Source organism: Dermochelys coriacea, chromosome 12, assembly GCF_009764565.3.
Source record: "Dermochelys coriacea isolate rDerCor1 chromosome 12, rDerCor1.pri.v4, whole genome shotgun sequence".
Classification (NCBI taxonomy): Eukaryota; Metazoa; Chordata; order Testudines; family Dermochelyidae; genus Dermochelys; species Dermochelys coriacea.
Window position 1 is genome coordinate 14,996,205 of NC_050079.1, and position 23,562 is coordinate 15,019,766.

The following is a 23,562-nucleotide window of genomic DNA, read 5'->3' on the forward strand; positions in this document are numbered from 1 at the left end:
CAGATCTCCTTGTGGAGCCCCTGCTACACAGCTCCCAGCTCCGTGTGCAGGTGGCGGAGTCCCGCTCGGTGCGCCAGAGGTTGATCCTGGCAGAGGTCACAAGAGTCGGAGACCTCCTGGACTATGATTGGGGAGACTGGCTGGATCCCCTGACGTTCGCTCAGCGCATGGGGCTTTCCAGACCTTGTACTCCCCGGCGCATACTTCAGGAGGTGAAGGCCGCTTTGCCGCCCGCTGCTCGGGTTCATCTCGACCGAGTCCTGCACGAGGGCACGCCCCGCCCACCCTTTACCCCAGGCCCACTGGACCTTTTAATTGGACCCCTGCCCCGTGGACCCAACCGACCCCTTCACCCCTTCACTAGAAACTGGCTGCATGAGATGCTTCCAAACCGCGCCAAGAAAACATCTGTACAGGCTCATGCTCCACACCCTTCACGCCCGCACCCTCATGTCCCGCCCCGATACAAAATGGCGGGACCTCCTGCCACCTTTGGAAGGTGAGGAGCCCCGGTGGGCCATCCTGTATTCCACCTTAGTCCCAAGGCCCGCCGGGGATGTCAGTTGGCGGCTTCTTCACGGAGCGTGTACTTGGCGCGGTTCACTTCAATCCCAGACACCTGCCCCTTTTGAGGCATGAGGGATACCCTGGCACATGTATACCTGGAGTGTGCCAGGCTGCAGCCCCTATTTCGGCTCCTCACCAATATTTTATTACGTTTTTGGTTGCACTTCTCTCCTCACCTTCTCATTTATGCACTCCCTATCCGTGGCCCCACAAAGTCACGGGATCTCCTGGTCAACCTCCTCCTGGCTCTAGCTAAAATGGCCATCTACAAAACCAGAGTGAGGAGGTTGGCCAATGGAGTCCCCTGTGAGTGTTGGGTCTATTTCCGATCCTCGGTCCGTTCACGTATCCGGGCAGAGTTCCTCTGGGCAGTGTCCTCTGACTCCCTTGACGCCTTTGAGAAGCAGTGGGCGCTGTCCGGGGTTCTCTGCTCGGTGTCCCCGTCCTGTTCCCTTCGTTTGACCCTTTGACCGCACTCCTGTCCCTGTTATTTTATTAGTTGTCCCCCGGAATTTTTTGGATATCTAGGTCCTGTGGATCCCCCTTTTAGGCTGGGGGGGATCCTTTAGCGGTGGACGGGCTTTGCTCACCCACTTCCCGGATCCCGATAAGACTACTTTTCTATAGCCATCTTGCCTTGCCCCATCACAGGGTTAATAGAGTCCTAGGGAGCGTACACAGGAAACAGCCAATGGGAGAAAGGCTGTGAGGAGTAGCCAATTCAGGCCCAGCTGGCCCATATAAGAAGAGCCGCAGGGCAGAGCTGGGTCAGTGTCTGCCAGGAGCTCAAGGAGGGAAGACTGTCTCCCTAGTGGCTGCAACCCTGGAACACCTTGGACAGAGCGGTGCAGACAGGGACCTGGGGAGTAGAAAATGAGCTCCAGACAGGCTGCTCAGTCTCAGCAGGGTGCTGTGGCTGTGGGGAAGTGTCCCATAGAAATGCAGTGGTCGTCAAAGCAAAGGAATGCAGTAAGTGACTGTGGTTCAGAGAGTCCTTGGGTCAGGACCCAAAGTAGTGGGCAGGTCCAGGTCCCTCCCAACACTTGTCACTGGGGAAGTGGCTGGACAGTTGAACTGCCGTACTAAACCCCGGAATGGGGTAGCACAGATGGTTATACAGCTGGAGGTCTGTGTCATGAAGAGGACGCCACGGTCCCTGGAGTGACACGGATCAGACAGCAGACATGACAGTGGATGAGGCACCACCAGGAGACGATGTACTGACCTGCGGAGCTAATTCCCAAGATGGCCAGAAGGAGGTGTCAGCTTGGTGAGTGACATCCCCTACTGTCTGATAGCAGAAGTTGGATACCTATAAAGATGTCTAGGGAAGTGAGTGAGAGTACATGAAGGACAGAAGATGTGTGTTTTTTCCTGTGTAATAAACATAGTTTTTGTTCTAGTGCATGTTAATATTGGCCACAAACATGTAAAGTTCAGAGTGCTGATTTCAAGAGTGCTACATGGTCATTGTCATCATTTAAAAATATTTATATTCTTCAGATTATACGGACCAGATGTAAAATCTATGCAGTCTACTTTGTGGCAGCATAAAGCGGTTTATTCATCTCACAGAGTAGCTTTAAAAATAAATTAATTAATTTGGTTACATGAAAAAAAAAAATAGGTATTAGTTGAGAGAAATTTCATTGCCTCAGTTAGCAACTGTATGGGTATGTCTTCAGTTGCCAGGGATTTTTAAGAGCTATTTCTTCTCTGTAGTGTGTACTCTACTTATTTCAAATACCAAAGAAATCTTATACGCAGAAATAGATCTAGTATCTTGATGCTTTCTGAAAATTCAGTAACCTATTTACATTAAAGAGTTATATCAGCACACTTTTTCTTGCTTTTATTATTGATTGGTGGTTTTAGTCTGATTTTTATCATTATGAAAATGGAATATACATTTGCACTAGCCAAATTCAAGCCTACCAGATCCATAGTGGTAAGAAATACCATATAGATGATCTCCATGTGGAGCTAACTGCAGTTCTTTTCTCTTAAATTCCCTAGAAAAGGGATATCTCCTTCAGTTTTTAAAACATGAGCTCAATGGAATTTACCCTGAAGGGAAGGAAATGCCCTCAAATGAGGAAGGACTGTACTACTTTGGAAGGAATATTGTTATTTTCCTGAGGTGCTGAATGAAATGTGAATTAAAGAAAAAGAAAAGATTTTCTGGAAAAGAATTTTGGTAGGCTAACCTGTGAATTCTTTTATTATGAGAACCTTTCTTCTAGCTTCCTTTTAGAAGATGACAGCAATATGTATCATCATAATATTCTGTAGAATTAATTAGTGTTAAATCATGCTGTTAGTTTGTTTTCAATGTATATTTTATGTTCTCAAATGAAATAAAACACTGCATGGCTGGATAACTAATAAGCCTGAAATAAATTATACTCCCATTTAATAACTGAAGAACATAATGTGTGAAGTAACAAGTGAGTGAAGTAGCAAAAGAAAAAATAAATAAAGTGAACTAAATATAAGTAAAACACTAACTGCTAAATCAGACCCAGAACAATCAGGGATTCACACATTTTAATTCTAAAGACATTCACTCTTCCGTCATTGTCATGGAACCAGATATTACACAAGCCAATGAACATTGTGCTTTGTAGCATACGCAGCACCATTGCTTAAACTCATTTTGAATGCTAAGTGATGCATGGGCCTTGCACTGGCCCGCTATAGAGGTATGGACTTCACGTCAGGATAAGCTCTAACCTAATGTTTGTAGGATTGGTCTCTGAAATGTTAAAAAAGACTTGTCACTTGTCCAATTAATCTTAAATTTATATAATATAGATTAATAAATTGAGAGATCCCAAGGCCAGAAGGGTTCATTGTAAACATCTAGTCGAATGTCCTATATAACACAGGCCATAGAACTTCCCCAAAATAATTTATAGAGCAGATCTTTCAGAAAACATCTGATCTTGATTTTAAAATTGCTGGTATTAAGAATCCAGTGGTTAATTACCTTCACTGTTTTCAGTCTGAATTTGTCTAGCTTCAACTACCTTTCTCTGCTAGATTAAAGAACCTATTATTAAATATTTGTTCCCCATGTAGGTACTGATAGGCTGAAATCAAGTCACCCTTTAATCTTCTGTCTGTTAAGCTGAATGCTTTGAGCTTTTTATCTATCATGATAAAGCATGTTTTGTAACTCTTTAATCATTCTCGTAGCTCTTCTGTGGACCCTTTCCAGTTTATCAACATCCTTCTTGAATTAGGAAACCAGAACTGAACACAGTATTCCAGCAATGGTCACACCAGTGCCAAATAGAGAGGTAAAATAACCTCTCTTCTCCTTCTCGAGAGCCCCCTGTTTATGCATCCAGGGATCACATTAACTCTTTTGGCCACAGCATTGCACTGGGACCTCATTTTCAATTGATTATACACCACCACACCCTGATCTTTTTAGAGTCTCAACTTCCCAGGACAGTGTCCCCCACCCTATATATACTGACTACATTCTTTGTTCCTAGGTGTATATGTTTACATTTAGCCATACTAGAAAGCATACTGATTGCTTGTGGCTAGGTTACCAAGCAATCCAGATCACTCTGTATCAGTGATCTGGCCTCTTAATTATTTACCACTCCCCCAGTTTTTGTGTCATCTGCAAACTTAAACAGTAATGATTTTATGTTTTTTCCAGGTCATTGATAAATATATTTAAACAGTGTAAGGCCAAGAACCAATCCCTGCAGAACTCTACTAGAAACAAGCCTGCTCAATGATGATTCTCCATTTACAATTACATTTTGAGACCTATAAGTTAACCTGCTTTTAATTCATTTAATGATGTCATGTTAATTTTATATTGTTCTATTTTTTTTAATCAAAATACCGTGTGGTACCAAGACAAATGCCTAACAGAAGTCTAAGCATATTACATCAAAACTATGACCTTTATCAACCAAACTTGCAATCACATACAAAAATATCAAGTTAGTTTGACAGGATCTAATGTCCATAGATCCTTTTTGATTAGCATTACTTATATTACCCTCCTTTAATTCTTTATTAATTGAATCCCAAATCTGACACTCCATTCTCTTGTCTGGGATCTATGTTAAACTGTCAGGCCTATAATTATCCAAGCCATCTCAATTACCCTTTTTAAATATTGGCACAACATTAACTTTCTTCCAGTCTTCTGGAACTTCCCCAATGTTCTAAGACTTATTGAAAATCAACATTAATATTCCTGTGGGCTTCTTAGCCAGCTCTTTTAAAACTTTTGGATGCAAGTTATCTGGACCTGATGATTTAAAAATGTTTGACTTTAGTAGCTGCTGTGTAACATCCTCCCAAGATATTAGTGGTATAGAGTGTTATCATCATCACATGAAATCCTACATCAGCTATTTTCCCCCAAAAACAGAAATATTTATTGAACATATCTGCCTTTTTGATAATTCTACCATTTTCATCTGGTAAAGGGCCAGTATTATTAGCAGGATTCTTTTTGTTCATAATATACTTTAAAATACCTTCTTATTGTCCTTAACTCTATTGGATATAGATTTCTGCTTATGTCTCTTTTCTTCCTTTATCAATTTTCTACAATTCCTAGTTTCTGATTTATATTGATTTCTATCAACTTCCCCTTTCTTCCATTTGTTAATTTTTTTAAAATTAAAGCTGCCTTCTCTTCTCTTCTGAAGCAGATCAGTTTTTAACCAATATGGCCTTCTTCAATTGTGGGATTGTGGACTTAGGGGCATCAAGGAAAGTATTCTTAAACCATTCCAAATTGTCATTCACATTTTTCTGATTAAATTCTTCCTCTCAGCTGATTTGGCATATACTTGTTTTCAGCTTTGTGAAATTAGCCCTTTTAAATCCCCATTATATGTATTACTGGCCTGGACTTTATTCTACTTGCACATTATAAACGTGAGCAAATCATGATCACTTGTACTTAAGCTACCATAATTTTAATAAAACTACTATACATACAGTATAGAAAGCACCAACTACTGACAGTCCAGCTTCTGAGGTTGTTCTCCTCTTCCTTATACTATATACTGCACAGGCTCTTCTTTAACTTTTAAAATATGTGTTTATAATACTAGACAAATGTATATGATTTAAGTTGTAGGAAAAAAAAAGTTCTGTGAACTAAATGAAGTTTGGTGAATCCCAAAACTGGTCTGACAAGTTGGCAAAAACTCCATGAAGATATACATGTAATATACAGCATGCTCTGAAAATCATTTGTGTAATAGTTTTATGGTAAGCATGAAAAATTGGCTACTTCTGAGTACAGTAATAAGACTTAGAACTTATGTAGCATCTTCTATCTTCACTGCACTATTAATTAATCATCACAAGACCCTTGTGAGTTAGGTAAGTATTATTATTAGAGCAGAGTGAATCATTCACAACAAATAATTTATCTGAGGAATCTAGTCTCCAGTTTTGCTATCAGAACATCCATGAGCAGATTTCCATTTCTAGAAACATTATTTATTAAAAATTATTTATTTTTTGGCTTTTTAAATAACTACTAATTGCACATAATTATCTGCAAATGTTAGTGATTTCAGCTTTAACTGTTAGTTGATCGGATACATGACGTGGTCATTTTAGGCTTCCTGAGCAGGTACAAAACAAATACTCATGCTGGTCATTTACAGTTTCAATATTTTTTTATGGGGCAGGAGTACCAGAGCAAAGCCTGGGACATGGGACAGAGCAGGTGATGGTAAGCAAGCAAACTTGAGGTAAGCCTCCCTCACTATAATGTGCTGGTGGGTCCTCAGTCCTGGAACACTTCTGGAGACCCATAACTGCAAATGTCAAGACATATAGTCAAAGACAATGTAATGAGGATGGGGGACATGAAGAAAAGGTTTCAGAGTAGCAGCCGTGTTAGTCTGTATTCGCAAAAAGAAAAGGAGTACTGGTGGCACCTTAGAGACTAACAAATTTATTAGAGCATAAGCTTTCGTGAGCTACAGCTCATCCGATGAAGTGAGCTGTAGCTCACGAAAGCTTATGCTCTAATAAATTTGTTAGTCTCTAAGGTGCCACCAGTACTCCTTTTCTTTTTATGAAGAAAAGGGAAAGACCTGCAGCCCAGAGCTCAGCAGAAGAGGGCACAATACTTAGGAGTTCTACAAAGAACAATCTATACTAACCACCCAAGATAAAGCACTCCTACAAGGGAGTCTTAAAAACATAAGAATGACAATACTGGGTCAGACCAACGGTCCATCTAGCTTAGTATCTTGTCTTCCAACAGTGGCCAATGCCAGGTGCCCCAGAGGGAATGAATAGAGAAGGTAATCATCAAGTGATCCATTACCTGTCGCCTATTCTGGACACCCTAACAATGACTTGCCAGAGGGCAAGTGAATATCCCCAGACCTTCATCCAGTACCAGCATACCATGCTGATAGGTCCACATACCAACAATCTCATCTTAAAAGCCCCGTTGTCAATATCTCCCTCCTCCAATGTGCATGATGTTTACCGTAAAATGCTCCACCATTTGCTGTATGTGCTAATTCCACAAACCTTACCTAACTAATGTTGTAACACTAAGGTTCCAGTCCAGTCATCATCACTGCTTGTTGCTGAGTTGTCTGAAGCAAAGCAAGAGTATCCATCTCCTCAGACTTGCTTCTATATACCACTTTTGCAGGTCTAGCTAGACTATGAGGGGAACTTGTCCACTGGAAAGGCATAAAGCCTTCACAAAGAACTCTAGTATCTGCAGAGGAGGAGACTATTGTCAGGCTGGCATTGGAACATGTATCTACACCAGCTCCTTCCAGTATCCCAGATCCACCTCCAACACCATTCCACCCAAGCTACACTTAGCCTAGGCAGTCCTATGAGAAGTAAACAGCCGCCAGAAGGAAAGAAAAACAAAAAGAGGTAATAAGTGGTAAGTGTAGCCATGATCCCTTTACTGGACCACCACCGTGACATTTTGAACACATTGTAATCACACTGACTCTTTTTGCATTGTCCCTAGAAGCCATAAAGACTATATCCTACACCTTAACCATGAGATTGTAGCTAACTTCACTTATTAAATCTTCTCACTGCTCACCGGAAAAATTGCTAGTGGACATTTTCTCCCTGACAGCCCTGGGACTGTGTCCACTTAGATGCTGGTCTTGAACCTCAGCTATACCGCTTATGTGTGGCTCATGCACCTTTCCAGAGTCTTGAACCCCCTGTCTCATTTGTGTCTGCCCCCGCAAGCAAGGGTATTCCTGGTCTCATGGCAATGCTGTCTACAACAACCTGTTAACTCTACATCTTGTCTTGGGTCACCAGTCTGATGCAAATACCTGGGGCAATATTCTCTGGTCTGGTAAAGCTGTTTTGCACTGATCTGGAGGTACATTAAGGTAGAAAACTGGCTGACTTGCTAGCTACTTGCCAAGATAAAGCCAAGTCAAGGCAACTCAGTAAAGTTAATACTGGAGTATAAAATTGACTTACTTTTTTAAGGTCACCCTCTGTAAATAATCCCTCTCTCTCTCTCCCTCAGCTTATTCAACGGCCAAATAGAAGTGGATAGTCTGAGGCAGGATCCTGTAACTAAAAATTCAAATTAGCTGCTGTTGCAGCTGCTGCGCAAAGGATCCAGGGCAGGCTGACCCCTGAAGGCAGGAATCAAGTTCCACAGTTTAAGAAATCCTGATTCCCAAGAGGGGAGAGAGAAGAAGTGGGGCAGGTCACTTCTTTAAACTAGAAGGACAATGTGGTAAGTAGCTAGAAAAGAAGGGAACAGTAACAGGGGAGAGGTTTGTTCTTCTGGTTTTTTGTTTGTGTGGTTGTTTGTTTGTTTATTTATTTTTGCATGAGCATAATAAACATACAGTGGATACAGTCAAAACTCAACTTTTTAGTAATAGATGAGATTATAAATTCAAGAATATTCCTTATTAAGGACCTGATCCACAGTCTATTGCAGTCAATGGAAAAAGACTCCCATTTGCTTCACTGGCATTTGGCTCAAGCCTTGAAAGTATAAAGCAGATCTGCTCATACCAGAATTACCTTACTTACGACTTATTAAATACAATGAAAATGTTAACTACACTCCTACGTGTAGGATAAATAGGCAAAGAAAGTGATTATGATTCCTGCATTTCATAGCTTACTTAGGAAACTTTTACCCATTGGGTTTAAAGTGTGATCTCTAATGGAGAGTACTGGAAAGAGCCCTTTAACTACAACTAGATGGGAAACTGTTTCCTAGTCCCACAATAATTTTCAACATTTAAAAAAAAAATTCCTATCACAAATCGGGATGAAAAGTCAAAATCTCAAACTTTCATGAACAAAAATATCTGACACTTGTTTTGTTTGCATCAACTGAAACATTTCATTTGGATAATTTTGACATGTTTTAATTTCAACATTTTTACTTTTTTTTTTTGGTGTGAATTTTGCTAAAATTTCCCAGTGAAAAGTCATTTCAACTTGATAAACCTCATGCTGTCCAGGTCAACAATGCGCATTTTGGCAACCTTGAAATATTTTACCAGTTTTTTTAAAAAATTGTTTTTTGTTAAATCTGACATTGTTTTATAAACAGTTTTGGTTTTGACAAATTGAGTGAGGAAAATGATTTGTTGAGAAATTCCCTAATTCTAACCCACTTTCTACATTCTAATGCAATAATTTTCCACATCAGCTCAAATAAAATGTGTTTGTTTATATTAATTACAGTATATCACTTTGTCACCCTCAGTAAATCTAGGGTATTATAGACTTAATGTAGGGAAAGTGTCATGCATGAGGCCGCAGAAGGGCATATATAACCCACAACTTAAAAAAAGTTATTTAACTTTTAGGAACCCTAAAAACACAAACTGTGTCACATAAAATTAGAAATCAGTTCATAAAATAGTAATAACTGACCTGCACAATGTAAATTTCATGAAATGTGCACTTGTGTAGGCAGCAAGTAACAGCTAATGAAGGGAGTTTACAGAGCTGATTAACTAGGCCTTATGCTTTTTATTAGACTCATTTTGCTAATCCCTAAAATTAAGGAATTTCAGGTATATGGAGCCAAGTATGCAAATGATTTCCTTCTGACTAGCTGCTGATTTCATAAAAGTTTCTCCAAACAGTGAAAGAAAACACAACATGCATAATCCGGAAAGCTTTACTGTGTATGAGGGAACAGTCTGGCTTTAAACAGTTCAGACAAGTGCTGTGTGTTGTAAACTCCCCACAGATACAGATTTGAACAAAGCTGTAAAATAAGTATAACTAAGTAAATGAAAGGAAAGAGTAAAACAAAGTAAAAATGCGGCTGCTTCAATTTGCTGGAGTCAGTTTGGCAATTAGTGGAGCTGAAAACAAGATATCCCAAAATTCAACTGATCAGACATTATTGTAAGACATACTGAGCTCGGCTGAAGCAGAAACAGAGGTAAAATGATAAATGGAGCTATCATAATCTGCTAGAGATGTACCAATTAGTTTGGTGGTGGTATAGCACTGTCTATACTTATTCTGATGTGTGTGGTTACAATCTTAATTGGTGTATTAGCTTACAAATGTCTAGCTCATATTTTAAGTCTGGGGGTGAAGTGCTTGTCCCACTGAAATCAATAGCAGAACTCCCTTTGATTTCAGTGAGACCAGGATTTCACCATGTAACTAAAATAAACTAGTAAATAACATCCTCAACCCTCTTGCTACCATCCATTATGTTCATTTGGTGCCAATTCAGCAAGGTGCTTAAGCACATGAAGTCCCATTGACTTCTAACCCTAATATTAGACTTGTTCATGCCTTTGAGTGTTGTTTAGTTTTTCAAACCCAACAGGCTTTAAAATTCTCACTAACTCTGAGGGGGTGGGGGAATGGATGAATTGAATACATTATGCCCTTGATTTATAATATTACACATGGAAATGTAATACCATTTATGTACAGCCAGCTCAGGAAATTGGAAATGTACAGTGGAGTAATTTCAAAACTCCTTTTGCTTTCTCTGATCCCTTCTATCTAGCACTCCCTCCTATAATAATACTCTATATAGCATTTTTCATCAGCAGTTCTCAAAGTGTTTGTTTTACAAAGGAGCTCAGTACAATTATCTTCTTTTTACAGATGGGGAAATTGAGGCATATTCTTGTTAACAAGAATATCTGAGGAACAGTGGGGGGTGAGGTGGGGGGGGGAGAAATAACATGGGGAAATAGTTTTACTTTGTGTAATGACTCATCCATTCCCAGTCTCTATTCAAGCCTAAGTTAATTGTATCCAGTTTGCAAATTAATTCCAATTCAGCAGTCTCTCGTTGGAGTCTGTTTTTGAAGCTTTTTTGTTGAAGGATAGCCACTCTTAGGTCCTCAGAAACAACTCTGACATCATAATCAAAAAGACAAAGGAGGTGCTGTCGTCATCATGAATAGGTCGGAGTATGAACAAGAGGCTACTAGGCAGCTCTCCAACACCACTTTCTACACGCCATTACCCTCTGATCCCACTGAGAGTTACCAAAAGAAACTACAGTATTTGCTCAAGAAACTCCCTGAAAAAGCACAAGAACAAATCCGCACAGACACACCCCTAGAATCCCGACCTGGGGTATTCTATCTGCTATCCAAGATCCATAAACCTGGAAATCCTGGAGGCCCCATCATCTCAGGCATTGGCACCCTGACAGCAGGATTGTCTGGCTATGTAGACTCCCTCCTCAGGCCCTACGTTACCAGCACTCCCAGCTATCTTCGAGACACCACTGACTTCCTGAGGAAACTACAGTCCATTGGTGATCTTCCTAAAAACACCATCCGAGCCACTATGGATGTAGAAGCCCTCTACACCAATGTTCCACACAAAGATGGACTACAAGCCATCAGGAATAGTATCCCCGATAATGTCACGGCTAACCTGGTGGCTGAACTTTGTGACTTTGTCCTCACCCATAACTATTTCACATTTGGGGACAATGTATACCTTCAAATCAGTGGCACTGCGATGGGTACCCGCATGGCCCCACAGTATGCCAACATTTTTATGGCTGACTTAGAACAATGCTTCCTCAGCTCTCGTCCCCTAATGCCCCTACTCTACTTGCGCTACATTGATGATATCTTCATCATCTGGACCCATGGAAAAGAAGCCCTGGAGGAATTCCACCAGGATTTCAACAATTTCCATCCCACCATCAACCTCAGCCTGGACCAGTCCACACAAGAGATCCACTTCCTGGACACTATGGTGCTAATAAGCGATGGTCACATAAACACCACCCTATATCGGAAACCTACTGACCGCTATTCCTACCAATATGCTTCTAGCTTTCATCCAGATCATACCACTCGATCCATTGTCTACAGCCAAGCTCTACGATATAACCGCATTTGCTCCAACCCCTCAGACAGAGACAAACACCTACAAGATCTCTGTCATGCATTCCTACAACTACAATACCCACCTGCTGAAGTGAAGAAACAGATTGACAGAGCCAGAAGAGTACCCAGAAGTCACCTACTACAGGACAGGCTCAACAAAGAAAATAACAGAACGCCACTAGCCATCACCTTCAGCCCCCAACTAAAACCTCTCCAACGCATCATCAAGGATCTACAACCTATCCTGAAGGACGACCCATCACTCTCGCAGATCTTGGGAGACAGGCCAGTCCTTGCTTACAGACAGCCCCCCAATCTGAAGCAAATACTCACCAGCAACCACACACCACACAACAGAACCACTAACCCAGGAACCTATCCTTGCAACAAAGCCCGTTGCCAACTCTGTCCACATATCTATTCAGGGGATATCATCATAGGGCCTAATCACATCAGCCACACTATCAGAGGCTCCTTCACCTGCGCATCTACCAATGTGATATATGCCATCATGTGCCAGCAATGCCCCTCTGCCATGTACATTGGCCAAACTGGAAAGTTTCTACGTAAAAGAATGAATGGACACAAATCAGACGTCAAGAATTATAACATTCAAAAACCAGTTGGAGAACACGTCAATCTCTCTGGTCACTCAATTACAGACCTAAGAGTGGCTATCCTTCAACAAAAAAGCTTCAAAAACAGACTCCAACGAGAGACTGCTGAATTGGAATTAATTTGCAAACTGGATACAATTAACTTAGGCTTGAATAGAGACTGGGAATGGATGAGTCATTACACAAAGTAAAACTATTTCCCCATGTTATTTCTCCCCCCCACCCCACCCCCCACTGTTCCTCAGATATTCTTGTTAACTGCTGGAATTAGCCTACCTTGCTTGTCACCATGAAAGGTTTTCCTCCTTTCCCACCCCCTGCTGCTGGTGATGGCTTATCTTAAGTGATCACTCTCCTTACAGTGTGTATGATAAACCCATTTTTTCATGTTCTCTGTGTGTGTATATAAATCTCCCCTCTGTTTTTTCCACCAAATGCAACCGATGAAGTGAGCTGTAGCTCACGAAAGCTTATGCTCTAATAAATTTGTTAGTCTTCAAGGTGCCACAAGTACTTCTTTTCTTTTTGCGAATACAGACTAACATGGCTGCTACTATGAAATCTTCTAGTGTTTCACTTTTAGGTGTGGAGGTGACAGTAAGAGTTTCTTGTTTAGGAGAATTGCTGTCTACCTTCATCTACTATCTACCTTTGGTTTCTCAGTAATATTTGATGTGTATCTTCCCCCCACCCCCCCAAATTGTGACACTACCTAAGCTATTTCCAATTAAATATAATGTAAAGGAACACAAAACATTCTAATAACATTTCTAATGTGGAAATACTTAGCAATATTGAATAGGAATACTGTATTACTTCTACTTATACATTTATAATGGGGAGTAGGAAATACTAAATTAATTCACCCTTAGGACTCAGTCCTTGTTCACTGATGTCAGAGGCTAATACTAATTGAAGTGGGATGCTTCTAAGGGCTGACCCTTTAAAGCCTCCATACTGAACACACCCAGTCTTGGTGAAAGTTCAGCTCCGCATGCCAACATTGTGGCTTGGGTCCATCTCAGATTGGAAATATCCTGATGATAGACTGAATTAAGTGTCATTTTTGCAACTCTTTCTTTAATGCCTATTAGCTCAGTGTCTCGCTTACTGCTAATTATATTAAAAAGACTCTGGTGAGAAGACTTGGATGAGGCTAGAACAGTGGTATGCAATTATTATTACTAATTTGTCAAGAAAGAGAAAGTGTCAGGGCTTGGAGTGACAGCAAGTGATCACACTGTGTTAGCACTCAGGGCACTAGTTCACAGTCAGTGTTGCATGGAACATGCCAGTGCTCTTTTAGGTCCCCCAGGATAGATGTAGGAGGAAGTGATGAGCAGCAGTTGTGAATGAGCTTTGTGTGGCAAAGGTCAGAAGCAATTGTTTGCAATGTGCCTTTTGCCAAGTGGGGTGTATTTAATCTCAGCCTTCATCTTTAACAAGCTGTGGTAGCGTACTGTATGCCACAGTGTGAAAACAATACCGTCACGTGGGATATCATTTTAGACTGATGTTAAATATTTTGAATAAAACTAAAGGAGGTGGGAACCCTCTCACAAATGAAATCAATAAGCTTATTAAGTTAATCATAAATACAAAAGCAGCAACACATTGCAGCCTTTATCATAAATTCATAACAAAGCTGGTATAAAAAACCTTTTAGAGCTGCATAAACTGTCACACATCTAACCCATGGGCAACAAGAGTAAATACAGCTCAGAATTGTATTATCCAGACCTGTGTGTAAAACAAAGAATTCTTTCATAAATGACCCTAATTAGCGCAACCAGTATACATGTTCAAAGTCTAAGCATTACGTGGACTATTATATGCTAAGAGCTCTGCAAAAGAATAGCTGAGTTTTTGGAAAGGAAATTAAAACTGCAACTTCGAAATTTTTTAAAAATTGCCGCCAAAAGTCTAGTCCTGCAGCATGTAGTTACATGAGTAATTTTATTTATGTGAGTAAGCCCAATGTGACTACTTTATGGCAGCATGCCTGGTACTAAATGTTTGTAAGATGAGGTCCAGGTGAATATACCATTACAAATTAAATTTTGAAAGTCCATTTTAGTAAGTTACATTGAATTCAAATAGAATTAATAATTAGACTCCCAAGTTATTAGACCAAATCCTCAGCATAATATCTAACCCAAGATCAACAAACACCACTACTGTTAACATAACTATAACAGCAATGTGAGTTGGTGCTTCTCCCAATGTGCTCTAAAAAAAAAAAAATACACTTCCTGTATAGAACCCAAACTACACCTGTCCTGGGACTTCGCTTTGTCAATAACAACACTTTTTCAGGGGGAGCATTGCTCCTGAGCTCAGATATGCTCAGGCCACAGCCTAGAACCTTTCTCTTTAGAGACCCACTCTCACTGCATTCATTCATATGGGGCTAATGATCCACCTATGAACCCTTTCCCAGTAAGACCATCACTTGTTAACATGGTTCATGAAAATAGTGCCAGCCTCTTACATACTTTTCCCCGAATCATCATGCCCAGGGCAGGATCTCGCTGAGATTATCTCTTTTCTAAGCAACTCACTTAGCATCTCACTTCCAAGATCTTTGTAGTTTCTAGGGGAGCTGCTATCTTAGGCATCTTTTTCATGGCCATGAACGGGTCTTATGACCCAGGGAGACTTAAAATGTATCGAGTAACAACCCAAATAAAGGACCAAGATATGTCCATCAGTTTTCCCACTGTACAGTTTTCCATCTTCAACCATTGTGATGCCTCTTCAATTTATTGTTGGCTGAAGGTGTGTAGCTGGAAAAAGGCTTTTAGTGTCTGGTGTACAGATGGTGAAGAATGACAGGGATTCAATTATGTTTATTTTTCAGTGCCAAAAATTGGACTGAGCTCAGAAGTGATGGTAATGCTGAGAAACACATTTAAAGGTGCAACACAACATCCATTGTTGAATGCTTTTGCTTATTTGAGGACCTGGTTTGAACAGAAAAACTCCCATTAACTTCACGAGGAACAGGCCACCCAGGAAAGGGATACTTGTCCATGGGAAGGTGAAGAAGATTCTAACTGTAGAGAACCAAATGAAAAAATACCTAAAGGGGAGAGCTTCATGTGGTGACTTCTGTGCTTGCAGAGAGCATTCAGAACTGTAACATATTTGGAATTTTGTTCTGTTATTAGGTTGACTGATTAGACTCATGCCTCTTTGTTCCGTGCAGAACATAGGGTGTTCACTACTGCCTTCCATCTTTGGTGGTCCTTTGCTGCAGTCTTAGCTTCTTCCCAAGTCTTTTTAATGACTTTCTGTTCTGCTTGTGTTCTGCATTTCCAAATTATCCTTGGTTTAGCTCATCATCTCTTGCCTTGGGGATTCCAATCCAGCACCTTTCTCATTATGTTGTTCAGTTCTTCCCTCCATTGTGTCCCAGCCATCTCCATTTTCATTCCATGATTTCCTGATCTATCAGTTTCTGTTTGATCTGCCTCACAAGTTCTTCTTTTGTGATTTTTTTCTGGCCATCTGATATTAAGGGTTAATCTATGGCCAGTAATTATAAAAACTTGGAGTTCAGAGAGCAAGGTCTTAATAAGTCTCCAAATTTCAGCACCGTATAATAAGAAGTTTAGTTCTGTTTCTCCAGATCAGTTTTAGGATTGCAAAGGCATGTCTGGCTTTTTGGTATTCAGGCTTTAATGTTTTCATCTGTTCTCAGAATAGCAGCCATGTTAGTCTGTATTCGCAAAAAAGAAAAGGAGTACTTGTGGCACCTTAGAGACTAACAAATTTATTTGAGCATAAGCTTGAAGTGATGAAGTGAGCTGTAGCTTACGAAAGCTTATGCTCAAATAAATTTGTTAGTCTCTAAGGTGCCACACATACTCCTTTTCTTTTTTCATCTGTTCTATCTCTTTGCTTACAATACTGCCAAGATATGTGAAGTGTCAGTCCCAGAAACCATTATTGGTGTTTCTTCTTGTGTATTGATTCTCATAGTTTTAGTTTTCTTGGTGTTAATTTTCAGCCATACTAACTGTACACAGGTCTGGAAAGGATAGCTTGCATATTTCTAAGGATATTTAAAAGCTGAGGTTTTCTAGCTTCTCTATGAAAGTCCATTGTATACCCCTACTTTGTTTTGTGGTGTTTCTCATTATGCAGTCATGGATTATGGGTGATGTAAGACATCCTTCTCTGATGCCAGTAGTTACCTTGAATATTTTAGTCAATTTGCTGTTATCTGTTACTTTGCATTTCATATTTTCATAGAAGCGCTAAATGATATTCATATATTTTGGGGGGCTTCCATAGTGGGATAGCAATTTCCATAAGTCTGTGCTATCCACAGGCTTTTTTGGAAATCTATGAAATTAATAGATTTTAGAGGCGTGACTGCCATTCTGTTGATATTTCTATGGTGTACTTAAAGTTATTATTTGCTCTATGCATTTCTCCTTTCTGAATTCTTCCTGTTCTTGTCATAGCTTTGAATCTACTGATTTTCTTTAGTCTGGCTAGGATAATGTGTGTAATTATTTTACTTGGAATGGACATTTTGTGCTGTAGCAATCTGTGCATCTGTTGCTATTTTCTCTATAAAATCTCATGCATCTTTCCTTGCACTCTTTTTGACCTCTTTGTTCTTTATGGCATATTCCTTTTGGAGTCACTGTTTCTGTTTTCTTCTTGTTGTTTGATTTAGTTTGTTTAATTTTACATCTTTTTTCTATTTTCTGTCATGTACCTTTAGACAGCTATTTGTTGGTGTCATCTTCACAGATTGTGGTGAAAATTTCCTTTTACACATTTCCAATTGCTTTACACTTTTCCATCGTTTTCATCTTCAAGCACCTGGAATCTTCTTGCAAGCACAATTTTAAACGTTTGTTGTGTTGTCTATTTTATCTTGTTTACATTATAACATGAGCATCTCTGATGTTTGGTTCTCTTTTTTTCTTATTTTTATTCTCAATTTAGCTACCACTAATGCATGATCCTTTCCTGTATCTACCACATTCCTTCTATGTACATTCTCTCAAGTTCTTCTCCCTTTGTGCGAAATTGTAATGTGATCAATTTGGTTCCCTGTTCTATAGTTTGGTGACCTCTAGCTTATCTTGTGAATAGTGCAGTGAGAGAAAATGGGTTTCAGAGTAGCAGCCGTGTTAGTCTGTATTCGCAAAAAGAACAGGAGTACTTGTAGCACCTTAGAGACAAACAAATTTATTTGAGCATAAGCTTTCGTGAGCTACAGCTCACTTCATCGGATGCAATTTGCAAACTGGATACAATTAACTTAGGCTTGAATAAAGACTGGGAGTGGATGGGTCATTACACAAAGTAAAACTATTTCCCCATGTGTATTTCCCTCCCCCCCCCAACTGTTCCTCACATGTTCTTGTCAACTGCTGGAAATGGCCCACCTTGATTATCCCTACAAAAGGTTCCCATCCACCCCCTGCTCTCCTGCTGGTAATAGCTCACTTTAACTGATCACTGTTATTACAGCATATTTGGTAACACCCATTATTTCATGTTCTCTGTGTATATAAATCTCCCCACTGTATTTTCCTCTGCATGCATCCCATGAAGTGAGCTGTAGCTCATAAAAGCTTATGCTCAAATAAATTTGTTAGTCTCTAAGGTGCCGCAAGTACTCCTTTTCTTTTTGAGAGAAAATAGTTCTTCAACCCACCAAGTCATTAATTTTACAAAAATCAGGAAACATTTAATCATTTTTATTCATTTCACCAAAACCTTATTACTAGACCAGCAGCATCCAAAAATATAGCCTCAGCTTTATCGGAATTTGATCTTTGGAGTTGAAAAATGAAATAAACATTTGCAGATACTATCACAGAAATATATGGGTTAGAGAGTTGATTGTCTTTTTGGCCAGTTTGTGAACAATTCAAAGTTAGACTTATGAAGTAAGGATGCCGCGTTCCTATAATCTATTGTTGGGAAGTAGTTTTGTGACTAAGTTTATTGGGGGGAGATATTTAAGCTACCAACAGTGTTTTCTAAAGCTGTCGAGCTGACTAGGCATTACATCTTAAAGCTGACTATGAAAGAAATTCATGCTCTTTTAGGATAGTTTGCACGTTCAATAATATTTATAAGCAAGATCCTGAAAAATCAGAGCTTCTAGTGAAGTTTCTAAGTCCATATTTAGGTTCCTAAATAAGTGGCTGACTTTCAGAAGTGCTAAGGACTGACTGATTTCAATAAGAACTGCTGGTTCTTCAATATTTTGGAAATTCAGGCCACTTATTTAATAGTTTAAGTATGGGTTTAATACCTATTTTTAAAAGTCTTGGCCCAAATGAATAGGTGTTGCCCCTCATCCATGCCCCACTTTCCAAATTACTTTCTGTGCAGTTATATTTGGCACTTAATTCTAGCCACTTTAATATACAAGAAGAATATTATGGAAATGGGATCAACCAACGACTCACATTTTAGAATAAGACTGAGAAATTATTTCTAACTCTAATAAGATGACAAGTGCACATAGTATCAGTTTATGCTAATAAAGGGTAGGGGAGAAATAATTGTACTGAAGAATCATTTTACAGACACAAAACTATAGTCAATATTTGGAATAAACTTCTGAAGGCAGCAGTAATAATAACAAATATAGTTTCAGAAGGGTTACAAAAGCATATGGAAGAAAAACATTGTGCAATATTGTACATCTGTTCACTGCAAAAGGGTGGGAGGAATGGACCATGCACAGACTTCTTGCCCTCCTTTCATACTAAAATTTCCTTCTATACTGTTTCTAAGAGACGAAAACATATTCCTAGTTGGACTCGTTGTACTAAATCTGCTTTATGGTCTATCTTTAACTTAACTTCAAAGATTCTGTACATAGTAAGAAACTGTGATTTTGTGAATGATTATTTGTAATTGAAAGAGCATAAGGCTATAATTTGAGTGGTATGTTCAATGCAAGTGATTCTTTCAATTCTGCAGCTTGTTTACCTGGGAGTTCACTTTTCTCAACTGTATATAAATCAAAGATGGACAGGAAAATACTGTAAGCATATGAAAAGAACCCATGCTCTTCATATCACAAAAGGAGAAAATAATCTGTGACTATATACTTAGAAATTAAATTCATGCTGTAATAATGCCTTTCACATGATATAAGACATCAGTATAGAACTCGAGCAGTTCATGAGAATATTGGAAATCATTCTGGAATTGGAAGTGCAGGGGGGAGAAAGGAAGATGAGCTGAATCAGAGCAATTAGCTGCTATTTTTTCATGTATGTTTTGTGAGTTGAATTTACTAAACAAATATAGTTTATATTTCTAAATCTCTATTACATCTAGCACATTCTCAACATGAGTTATTACATGTTCATTTATCATCATCTTGGCCCTGAGTTTCCATGTCCCGGGGAGTGGTGTATGCAGCGCTAACTTCTTGTATTGCAGCATATGTATCAGCAAAGGCTAGGCACTGGCCTAAGTACAGTACTGATGCTACAGTAGCACAGCTACAGTGTGTAGACACTTCCTACAATGATAGAAGGGGATTTCCATCATTGTAGGTCATTTTACATCCCTGAGTAGTGAGAAACATTCTTCCATTGCTCTAGGCACAGTTTAGGTTGGCATAGCTATGGCACTCACGTCCCTCAGTGATGTAGATCAAGCCTAAGATTAAGCCTAAAATTAAGCATTAGGCGTAGTCCTCAGCACTGAGTGGAAGTAGGTATCAAGAGCTTTGTGCACATATTCCACTATTTCAAAAAACATAAGGTAAAAAAGAATGGGATGTAAGGGGAGCATGGGTGTGTCTGAGCAGACATGATTTTTTTCTGTGAATCTATGCATGCAAATAAAGCTCTTACACCTAAGAACAGGGCACATAACTATTAGAGAGGAGGAACTTTGTGACCACCCACTGTCACTTCCATTGATAGAGATTTGCTTCTACTGTACACCTTGTCATGCTCCTCACTTTCTACCTTGTGCTTATAGGCACAAACCTCCATTGATGCCTAAAATCATGAGAACCTCTGCTGTTTACAGCTGCAACTGCGGTCTTGACACATGCAACTCAGGATGCTGACAGCAGCTCTAGTGGCTGAAGCCAGAACTACAATACTAGTTCTAGCTCAGACAGAACTCCTGAGCTTCCAAGAAATTCTTGCAAGATGGCAAGAAGTTTAAAAAAGGAAGTGTTGAAAACCATGAGACATGCAAAAATAGTGAGAATTAACAGGGTTGAAAATCCTAATCTGCATTGTGCAGGATCAAGTCCAGAAAAGTCAGCATTTATCAGTATTTATGACACAGTGGTATGTGAGATACTGCAGAATCTCCCTATTCCTTTAAACAACAGAAAAATGAGCACTCTCAAATACTGTGGTGTGGTGGCTTCTGGAAAATCTTATGTACTTAATAGTATCCACTGTAGATTTTCTTTGTCAGAGGACAGAACAGTTTTTCTCCCATGTGCACATGAATTGCTGGCAGTGTTTAGGTGATCTAAATCTTAACAACCCTGGAGTTCAGCACTTTAAGGAAAAAAAATCAAATAGTTCATTGGCTGCCAACCCAGCAGGATGTGGGATGTCTTGACAGTATTTAAAGTTGCTAAAATTATTTGCATAATGGCCATTAGTTCTAGTGCAAAAGAATAGCACAACTCATTCCTCTTAGGAAGAAAATGAAGTTTATGTGAAAAACAGCCCCTGATTTCATCTCCTGTAGTGGCTATAGAGGGCTGAATGCCAGTACTTGTGCTTAATTTTCTTAAAGTGACAGCACTGTGGAATAAGTAAAAACAAATTGACTATATTAAATCACAACAAACATCATAAAATAAAATGTAACGAATTAAAGTCCATGTTCTCAAAGCACAATAGATTTTAATAAGGTGTTGAATACTCAAAGATTATCTGTCTAGTAAAACACATCACAAAATCAAGTAGTTGGAGGTCAACATGTCAGTCAAAAAAAATGAACTAGGATAGTTTAGTACAGGATTAAATACTTAGAAGCAGAAAATAAATTTAAGAAGAGGAGTTTCTAGAATGTTAAGAAGAGACTCCAGTCATCTAGCTAAGAAACAGTACTCAGAATTATTCCAAGGTGGGAAAATTATATAAGTGGATAAATAGAAAACCATTATGTGTGTCGTGGAGTGGTACTAGCCATTAGCTGTTACCTTCACATTAGAAGGCTGAATTTCAGCCTGCATCCTATTTTCATGTGCCACTAAAAAAAAAACAACCCAATCTTCCTGAAATCTCACATGCAACAGTCTCATTCTAGTGTGAAATTATCCTAGGAAGTTTGTGGGTAAAAATCAACAATAAACCAGTAGTGTCTCAAACACTTCCTTTTTGTTCACTCTTTGAAAATGTTCCTACTTTTTGGCTCATCCTCTCTCCAAAATGACTGAGCCTTCAGAACACATATGTGTTTTGTTGCCCTTGCTGAGCAGAAGTGCCTTTCAGCATATTTTGGAGGATTGGTGTACATAATCCAGACCAAGGTAGACAGGCATGGGTTAATGGTCCACAAAAGGAAATAGGCAGGGGCCAAACCCATATCAAAGAAAGTGCTCTATCTATGTATTGGACAAGGAGAGTTCCCACATAGGTTCATCAGAGCAGGTGTACAAAGGAGAGGCTGTAGAAATCTGGGGTGGGTTTAACTCATGTAGTTTTAAAGACATTTTTCCATACTGTTTAGGAATGATTGGATTATCATTAATTTATGTTATTGCAGGAATGTGACTGGGGAAGAAATTCTAGGGATTGTTAAGATATTAGTAGAGAGCCTTTGAGTCAATCAAGAGTATAACTTTTTGTTAACCAGAAAGATGTGAAGACAGTCTTTAATCACCAACAAAGATCTGTTTACTTCAACACCAATTCATGAATAAATGCTTCCTTGTTATAATATAAGGAGCTTTACCGTTTTTCAAAGTATGTGAAATAACAGCTCTACAGAAATATTGTAACATTTTTTGATATTTCTGCACCTGTGAAATTGAATTTTCATTCTAAGCTCCCCTTCCTGCAAAGATTTATGCATGTGCGTAACTTTATACATATTATTAGTTTTATTAATTTTGATGGGACTACTCATGTAAAGTTATCCTTATGATTAAGTCTTTGCAAGGTTGAGGCCCAAATAATTACAGTCTGTACATCAGATTATGAAAAGTTATTGCAGTTTTCTACACCAAAGTTGGTATAGATGTTAGAATAATCTCCCCACTCAAATATATTCTGTCTTTCAAATGTAATATATATTGATGATGAAGTATGGGTCTGTTATAAGGGTGAAACTTAGCAGCCTTATTCATTTTGTGTAGAATATTGCCCTAAATGTCATCTATGTTGGAAAGAGAGGAGTAATACATTATTAAGATAATGAAATACGAATAAAAAAATCTTTCAGCCAAAATCTTAGCATTTACTTTATATTTTATGTAATACACCAAAATATAATTTCTATAGTCCAGGAAATTAACTGTACTACACAGTACTAGTAAGTAGCCGCTGACCAATTAATGCTTGAATAGTGATGATGCACACTGTTAAAGTCTAACCAAGTGGAACCATGTCATGTTATCCATCTATGCCAAATGTAAAATTCATTCCATCATGAAGCATGTGATTCATTGTTGCTTTTGGCCAGAAAAGAATTTACCCTTTGACTTAAGGCAGAAGTATATTTTCAGAGAAAAGGTGGTTACTGACATATTCCAATGAGTACGAATGCCATCAACACATAAGCTGCCAGAAATCCTATTACATTATCAAAGTATGTGAAAATAATCCCCCTCTGATGTATGATGTGTTTAGTTCCCTGTCTGTAACTCCAAAAATATGTTTGCTAATATGTTGCCTAATTCTGAATCTGAAGCTTTTTATTCTCGTAAAACTTTCTTTGTTTTGTTCCCCCATGTGTACAGTGTCAGTTTTAATTTCATTTGCTCCACAAGAGTACTGTTCCAGCTCCGGGACTGTAATGTACTGGCAGTTAAT